Raw genomic sequence first — 9,921 nt, forward strand, 5'->3', positions numbered from 1 at the left:
CAAGGACAAAACTTTATGCAGCTGCTTCTCTTGACTTGCTACAGCACTGCTGCAATTGCTCTCAGCTGGATGATAGTTTCCTTCCCTTTTTTCCTGTGTTCTCTACTCACAGACCTTTAAACCTCCTTCAATTTATCATCACCAAGTCTCCGACTCAGTTCTGTCAAGGAATTGCATTCTCCTGGGGGAGGAGGCAGCAATTAAAAACATTAACAAGTTGGATACACGTATGTCCAAAGACTTCCAGTGCAAGGCTATCTGCAAGTGAAGCACTTGGCATAAGGCTAAGCTTCACTTCAAAAAGATAAAGGCAGTTCAGGCCACCAGCAACCATGCTGCCACAGGAACAAAGAAAGGGCAAAACCTTCTTTCTTACCTATCAGTTGGTAGCAGCTCAATCAGATTTCTGGGTGAACTAAACCACAGAAGTGACTATGTTGTCCTAAATCTATACTGTAAGTATAGATAACCTATTCCTATGTTATCTTGCCGAGTGGAAGTCAGTCCTTGACTCTATAGGAAAGAGAGATACCTTGTTCATACTAACACTGCTGTCAGTCTTAAAGTTTCTCCAAACTTCCCAGCCCCACCAGCAATATATCTGGAAGTATCTCTTCCAAGGTCTCCAAACAGGACATATCTGGAACCCTGTCCTTGAGGATGCAACTATGTAAACCTTTCAAGGAGGGCAGAAAGAGGGAATCCAAAGAAAACTAATGCTACAGAAAACAGGAACACCATGTCTCAGGGCAAAGCCATTATCTGGAATAACTTCCATAAGCTGGAATGACCCCACTACTTTGCCAAGAAAGAGCTTGCATGAGAGGGCTTCTTTAACCCTCTCTGGTACTGTATCCTTGAAAATGTAAGACATTTATGGTTTGAAATGTCTGCAAGTGTTGCATTCTTCTAGCAAACAGCAGCCAGTATTTCCAGAAGGAAACTCATATATGCCAGAGGTACAGCGATCTCCTGATTAGCACTACAGCTCCCCCAGTCCCATGCTCTGACTTGACTGGCCCAGTATGGAGCCAGGAGTGGGACTCGATGATCCTGATGGGTCCCTTCCAAACTCAGGATATTCTATGATCTTCCCTTTTTATGTTTAGTCTCTATTTTTTATTTAAGCTTTTGCAGCATGACAATCCTATTGTTTCATATAGCTCACAGGGTGGGAACCTGTTTTGAAAGAGCCATGTATTTATCTGCAACACATGAAAATGATCCAGTTGAAAATCCACCCCCGTCCAGTCCAGTTGCAAAGGGCACATTTCCTCAGAGCCCTATCCAAACTCAGCCACATTACACAGCTGCTTGCAAGCTCCAGACATGCCTTTTAACAGCAACACCAGAATGCTACAGTCTTCTATAGAAGGCACTAAGGAATAAAAATTATGACTTAATGATAACTGACATTTTTAAGAGCCATAAGCCAGGTCATAGAGATGAACACCAGTTTCTCCTCTCCCCCCTCCACCCAGCACAATAACAACTGCATTACAAAAGGACTTGTGAAGTGGAACTACATCATGCAGCATGCAGTTTCCCTACTGAGACAAAGCAGCTTTCCTATAGAAACACTCACCCAGTACAAATGAAGTAAGAGACTGAAAGCCCTGTGATAACTGAAAGCAAAAGTGACGCTGTGCTGGCCTCTAACACGCACCTCACACCACACCTCACTGCTGTTTCAAAATGAAAGCTCAGTTACATCCCTGTAAGCTACATCCAAGCTTTGCAACTATTCCCTAGAGAACAAAATATTCATGGAAGTCACTTAAAATAATAGTTGCAAGTTCTCCTAGGGTGCTAGGAGCATTTTTTAAAGGACAGAGTAACATTTTTTGCATCAAGAGATATCTAGGAATAACTTAACACTCATATCACTTCTCTTACATTCAGTTCCTTTATTTAGCAGAATTTAACGTGAATTTGCATGGAGCTGAACACACAATGGTAACAGCATTTAGCTTTCATGAGCCAAAAAGCTAGGCTTAAATCCTTTTCTCTTACTAAAAGCAAGAGCAAAACATTACTTTCAACTTGGTTGAAACGTCAGAAGACAGAAACATCCTGTTTGCTTCACACTCAACATTTGTAATCTGTATTTCCTCCTCCATGCCCATCACACACCCAAAAAAATTCACTTCCACACCAGCATCCCTAGTTAACAGCTTTTATCAGAACTGCCATTCAAGGAGGGGAGCAGTACTGCTGTGTCAGACCCTTAGGAGCTTAGGACCAAATGCCATCCTGGAAACTCTTTCATTAAGCATATCATGTTCACATATTTTAGTCCTACAGTGTAGGAAGAAATATAAAGTATATTTAGCTGATTTCTTACATAGGCTGTGGTCCTCAGGAATATAACAACCACTTTTCCACACAGAACCTCAACTCATTCCTCCTGGTTGCAGAGAGCACTGTTGCAGCAGTAAGGCTTTGATGGTTTACAGGTTAAAATTACCTTAGTGGGCTTCACTTTAGCAGCCCATGCCAATGGGCTGGGTGCTCAAGGCACAGACACCCAAAAAGATGATTTTCCCTGGGGATTGCAGCTGCACTGCCACATTTATTATCAGGAGAGATTGTACATAAATGCTTTTATAAATTATAATTATGCTGCAGTAGAGGCATCTTTAGGGAACTGGAGATTTGTAATTTACTGATGACAACACAGCCCTGACCACAAGCAGCCCAGATTTTGTGTGGTTTACAAGATAAGTGACAAAGCTGATCTATTTCCCCATATTATAAGGCTATGGGTTTGTATATACTAATTGGCTTTACTGTGAGATTTCTGTGCATGAATAAATACTGACACACTTATTTTTATAATAGACATCCTATTTTTGAAGCTCAAACTGAAAGACAACAGATAAAAATGTACAGAAAAATGTAATACCTATCACAACAGTACAACATCATAATTGGCTGGTAAATCTGGACTGCAGACCATATTATCTTATGCTTTGGTCTGAGAATTTCTCCATATTAGATTGTCTGAAATAGTCACAATACAGTGTTACTCTTTCAATTACATTTCAAGTGAGTGCCAAAGCAATTAACAGAAAACTGTGAAGTTTAACATAATTTATTGAACAAGTTATTTGGGCAGAAACTAGTTTTTCTTGTCATTTTGTTTATTTGCATGCCAATGCCTACCATATACAAAACCAGACTAGCAAGAGTTAAGCAGAGTATGCAAGTGCAAAACTTGTAAGAGCTGCTATCTTCTAATCAAAGGACATCCATTATGGTTCCTCTGAAATAAGCTTTGCACCTTAGTGATGTTGTAAAGCCATCCACAGACAGGTTAAACAAGACATTATGCTGTCCAGTAAGGCAATGTAGAACTGTAGGTACTAATGCTGAAATAAAAATGACATGTTGGTCCCAAATAAGTAACCCTAAAACCCGAACAGGTAAGGGACAGAAATATAACTACCAGTCACATGGACACAAATCTGGTTTGTTATTAAAAGGTCTCATTGGTGCTGCACAACTCTCAAGAGGAGGTTACTCATTAAAACTCCTTTAGTGTCTCACAGTTTATCAGAAAAGGTTCCCACATAGCTGCATGACTGATGATGATGGACATTCCTTTTCTTAAAAGACAAGAGGATGTTTTGCAAAGGGTGAAACAAAGCATGGAGTGGCAATAAATACTGCAAACCCACAGGACCTGTGCCACATCCACAGCACACCATGAAATGGGTTCTACAGAGAGGAGCGAATTACTGAGGGACATCCTGCTTTGCAGAAGTATATCTGCCACAGAGAACAAGAAGAAAGGGCTGATCCTATGCATGCATGGCACACCAATGGTCGCAGCACCTACTAACACAGACCCCGAGAGGCTCGCTCTCAGGAGGAAACCTGCTTCGCTCATCATCTTCACAGCCCAGATGCAGAGACTGTAATTATTCGTACCACCTACACCACACTGCCAGCTAAGGTCCCATGATGAAGGAAGAACAAAGTCATACCCTACCTGTCAGTCAGCTCGTTATGAATCACATCAAACCAAGTGTTCTGTCAAGCACTGTGCTGAACCCGTAACTCGCTGTGATCAGGCTTCTGGTTACACGCTTCGCCAACAAGCTCCCAGTCCCCAGCAGTACCAGGCACTGGGAACCCTTTTCCTGAGGCAGACTATCGGTATGATCAGTCCCACACTTAGCATAGTTCCCACCTCTTTAAAACCACTTCCTCCCACGTGAATTTATTTTTAAAACCAGCACAACAGAAGTGCAAGACGCTGCAATCACTACTCACTGCACTGGGACGTGCCTGTGAGTGTCTATCTGAGGAGAGACACACGCCATGTGAAGAGAGGTTCTACCTTGGCAGTTTCTCTCTGAAACCCACGGTGTGGAGATCCACTGCCTGAGGAGAGCTCAAAGGCAACTCTCAGGCACCTGCACTCTCCACAGCCGTGGCTGTGGAGAGTGCTGGTGCCTGAGAGTTGCCTTTGAGTTGCCTTTGACCTCTCCTCAGGCAGAGGCTGTGGAGATGACCTGCAGTGGCTGCCCATTACATCACTTTGTTTGCTTACAGCTCTACCCAGTACTAAAAGCCAATGCTTCCTGTGATGTTTATCTACCCAGGTTAGTTATCCCTCAGCTTTGGTACCCTAAGTGCTTGCTCCTTCTCAAATTTCATACCACAACAGGGAAAAAAACCCAACCAAACCAACCCCCCCCCCCATAAACCTAGCTTACTTATGCCTGTGTCACTAAGACCCTGGATCCTCAGAACTTACACACCAGTTCCAAATACCACACACTAGCATCTGTTCAAAACAACCTGTACAATTTAAACACCCAACCAGTATGACTAAGTGACTTCAACACAACTAGTTACTCCATACTAACTTGTTCTCCTATGTTAACCCTCTACAAAGGCCCAGCTGGTTAACCAGAAGTTACTCCTCCTTAAAGAAACATTTACATTTCTATAGAAAGGTAAGCATTTACAGAAGGAGTAGCTAATTTGCCTGGAATGCGGTTCAGCAAGGTCAGTTTTGAAGCCTGGCTGACTACAGCTGTAGTCTGCTATTCCTCCAGACCTGCAGTTGAAATTTCACATCAGGCAGCAATTCTGGAGAGCCACTGCTTTGGTGGCACCATCCTGTATCCTTTACAAATCCTGGGAGGTTTAAAGCCCATGTTCTAGCTCTGTGAGACATACACAGAGCACTGGGTGAGGTTCATTATATAGACATTGAATATACTTGTGGGATCAAGGAGCACTGAAGTAAAACCAAGGAGGGAAACTGTAAGCAGTCATGAAAATAAACACAGACATTTGTCTGCATGAGCAGGTAGGGTGTCAGAAGTTCAGGACACTGGAATTAGAGTGCCACCAAAGAATTAATGAACTAGCACATTCATCAGCTTTTTCACATGCCTAGCAAGGTTTTGCTGGATGTGCACTTCCACAGCAAAGTTTAGAACAAATTCAGTTTATTAACTTGAAAGCAGAATATTTAGAAGCAAGAGGGAAAAACCAAAAAGGTCAGGTGAGGTTTTCCTCATCAAAAAACCAACCCTCCACAACACAACCAACAAAACTTTCTATGATATAAATACTGCACAAGTATTGACGTGGAGGGGAAGAAGAGAAGGGGCAAATCCTGCATCTCAGACAAGAGTAAACACTCAATTTACAGGTTTCTGCTTTTCTTTGAGTCAAAAGGGCACAAGCTGAATTTAATACATATAATATGGGCAGAATTTAAAATACAAAAGGAATATTTATTCCATGCCCTGTTTAATCCACATAACCACATAGGCTAACGAAGTGCAACACTTTCATTAGCTTGATATACTGGGTTCAGGATGCATCTTCTGGCCAGAAAGAGAGGCCAAAAGAGCCAGCAGAAGATCAAGTGTACACACCCTTCCTATTTACACTAAAAATAATAAATATAAAAATAAGGAGAACAAAACCCCACAACAGTCCTACAATGTGACTGATGGAGTAAGAGCCAACCCCACCTTTTCTTGAGTTGCCAGCTGAAATAAAACACAGCTGTAGTACTTCAAGAGACAGAAATAAGTAGCTTGAACTAGAAGATAAATATTCATGTGGTTTTGTTTCATACACATCTCCTGAAAGCATCAAACTACACTGTTTCTTCTCTGAATGAAAGCTTTGGCAAGGATGAATCTTAATTGACTCATGAAATTAGGTTACCAACAACATTGGATTTAAAGCATCTATAAAAATTAGCCAAGAAGTCAATTTAATTGGCAATTTAGATACCTGCTGTAATTATTATGCACTTAAAATCTCTTCAGCAGAGAACAGCTACGCAGATGGCAGAATCCAGAAGAGGATTCTATTTACCAAGTTAGATTTGTTTCTTACTGCAAAGCTTGAATGCAATAGCATCTTCCATCATCACGTCTTGGCAAGATGAAACTCACTCTGCATCCACAGTGAGAGAAGGGCAACTTCCTCCTCAGGTCTGTTAAACAACGTGCAGAGAGGCTGGGTGAAGCGGATCAGCTGAAGACCTGGCTCACTGTCACTTTTTCCATTCTTTGAAGATTGTGGCTACCTCTATTATAGGCCTTCACAGAGCTGGGAGTTATTAAATGCCCTAGGGAAAACTGAGGACCTGTACTGGGTCATGCTGCGATGGAGTTGAATTTCCTTCCTAGCAGCCCCTGTGGTGTTGTGATTTGGATTTATAACCAAAACAGCATTGATAACACATCCCGTGGTTTATTGTTGAAGAGTCCTTACACAGCACCAAGGTCACCTCCTTTTCTCACTCTGCCCCACACTGAACAGACTGGGGATGGACAAGAGGATGGGAGGACACACACCCAGGACAGCTGACCCGAACTGTTGGAAGGGACATTCCCTGTCATACACTGCCACACTCAGCAATAAAACTGGACAGGAGCTTTGTGGGGGTTGTCATTGCTCAGGACTGGCTGGGCTATCAGCTGCCAGCAAGCCAGTGCTTTTCTCTCTCATTGTTCTTTATTTCTATTTCTCTTTTCCCCCTGCCTTTGCTTAATAAAGTGTCTTTGTCTCTACCCCCGTTTTCTCACTTTTGCTCTTCCAACTCTCTCCCACACCCACAGGGCAGGGAGTGCTGTGTGGGGCTCAGCTACCTGCTGGGATCAACCCACAACAACCCAGAGCAGTGAAGCATCCCAAACTGATAGTTCCACTGAATTTATTCCTAAAGCATTTGAAACAATGGTGGCAGCAATCTGAACATCTGAAAATTCTGCTGTGAACACACGAGCCAAACAGATTTATGGCAGGGAGAACTGCATTCTGTTCTCTCAGGAATCCAGATTTTTGGTGCTACTTCACAAGAATTAGAGCCAACTGAAAGGCTGGAAGTCTGGTTTGCAACTGAGTTCGGTCTGAAGAACTTGTTTCTGCACCAGAATAAACCACAATAACTGTCCTACATGCTGCCCCCAGCACAAAACTACAGCACTGCCCTCAGCAGCATTATTTATTGAGCATAAAACCTGTAAAGGTGAAACCAGGTAGAAAATACCCTACCAGTACAGCAACCCACTCCCTGTGGGAACCGATGGCTATCCCCAGTTTCATTTAATCCAAAAAAGTCTGTTCTACAGCCAAGGATATTGGCTCACAGAACTCCTACCAAACCTAGCAACCAGCCAAAGACCAAGGAAGTTTGATTGCAGCAGATTCCTACGTTCTGACACAAGTCACATCACTGAAATACCCACAGAATTACCTAAATATTCTCTTTTTTTTCTTTCTTTCTTTCTTATTTTTACACATCAATATTCCAGACACTTTTCTACCTGAAAGCATCTGGTACAGCATTCTTTGGACTTTGTAGCCTTCCCTTGAAATTATTTCCCTATCCACAATTATAAAAGATGACAAAATTCTGGTGTACATGCCTTGCCCAGCCATGATGCATAACACTAGGCTCGATCATAACTGATACACCAGCTACGCTGTTAAAAAAATTACTGATTCAATATTGCCTTGTAAAAGCAATTACTTCTTCCCAGCTTCCTCAAGGATTTGTTTTACCTTCTTTGTAAGGGAGACACTGTGGGAAGTAATCAATAACTGCAAGCATGGCAGCCTTGAACACAAGTGTCAGTACACATATAATTAATCATTTATGAACACTCCTCTTTGAACTAAGACTTACTTTGAAGGTAAAATTAAATACACTTGAATATTTCTCACCATGATGTAAGCACCTCTACAGATTGATCACTGAGGTTTAAAAATGTGAAGATTACAGCTTATAACATCACTGGAGAGAATCCCCAGAGCAGTAAAAATAGTTATAGGTTTATAGATCTTCCTACTAAAAGGCACTTCTTAAACTTTGTCTCTGCAGACTTGTTCTCTCCAGGTAGGTGCAGTTGTACCTCATACAGACTAAGTGTCTCTCACAAATCACTGTCACAGGGACTCTTAAACAACCATTATAGTAATCATATGGCAAATAAAGCAGGACACCAACAGCTGACTAACCTAGTGCAAAGCCCTATGGCATAAGAAACTGTGGGTTTATTCCTACCAGCAATTCCTCACACAGTTCTGCTGCAGGGGCTCATGCCCACACCCAGCAGACTATTTGCTGGTGAGTTTTAAGATGATACTGCAAATGCTTTACACAGTCAGAGTTTCTGCTTGGGTTGAAATTCCTTTAAAGCTACATTTATAGCAGATACTGAATGGATTCCATTATAAGGGTGTTACTATGTTTGCTGTTATCAAGAGATTAAAAAAGGGGAAAAAAAAAAAAAAGATAAACTTTTGACTTTTCAAGTCAGGACAAATAGCTCTAGAGTTCAGGTTTAATACCAAATCCACCTAGCTATCTGCTATCTGCTCTGTAACATCAACCCACTCTGACAATAACACTGTCACACAGAACTTAGAACTACATTTAAGACAAAATAAGGCTGTGTAATGAAAGTTTTTTGCATTTCTAAATACAGATAGTATTTGTTTCATTGTTAAACAACCATTCAACAGTTTCACTGACATTGTGCAAAACCTAGACACAACACACACACAGGGAGCAGGACTGTCCTAACAAAGCTCCTGTTTCATCCAGTAAGCAAACACGCTGCTAAATGGACCATTACAAACAGGCTGGTGAGCTAACTTCTCAGTAGCCTTAACTTGTAGGAGGTTTATACCTGAATGTTATCACATGGATCCTCCTTCTCACTTGACTGCACTGTAGGAACAGAGTCTACCTCAGTGGCCAGAGCTGGTGAGGTTTGAAGTGAGTGACATGAATCCCTTTTAATTCAAATGCTCATTTCCATCTTCAAGCTTTCTGTGTCATTGTTACTTTTGCACTACCAGTAGAACCAAAACTCAGTGAGATATATTAACAGACTCCTTGGGAGCCCTAAAAAACATTACTTGGAAGAGTAAAACTAATGCTAGTAAAAATATAATGAGGTTATCCATTCATGAAAATGCATTTCTTGACAAATATAAGCATCCAAACTTCTTCATAATACCCCAAAGGTTCACAGCATCCCAACAGCCACAAACATTCTCTCATCTCTCACTCAGCACAGCAAAGGAGTTAAACAGGAAAACCACAGATGAAGGTTTCTGTTCCATCTAATGCCAAGCACAGGAGTTATGTGTCCAGCAGAGCAACACCCAGTTTAAGTTTTGGACTCTAAAAAGGAGATGACCAAGATTAAAAGGTCCAGATGTAGTTCTGCAGCTGCAGGCACAATCCACCTTTTGTGCACGCCCCTGCCAAATTCATAAACAATCACAGGAAGACAACATTATCCAGCCTCCTGCATCTGCTGAATGAAGGGGAGTTGTAATTTACTCATAATCTGTCTCATCAAATTAGGTGCATAATAAAATATAGTGAAATAATCTAAAGGTTCTGTCTAGACCAGCAAACAA

Source organism: Gallinula chloropus (genome assembly GCF_964237585.1).
Source record: "Gallinula chloropus genome assembly, chromosome: 16".
NCBI classification, from domain to species: domain Eukaryota; kingdom Metazoa; phylum Chordata; class Aves; order Gruiformes; family Rallidae; genus Gallinula; species Gallinula chloropus.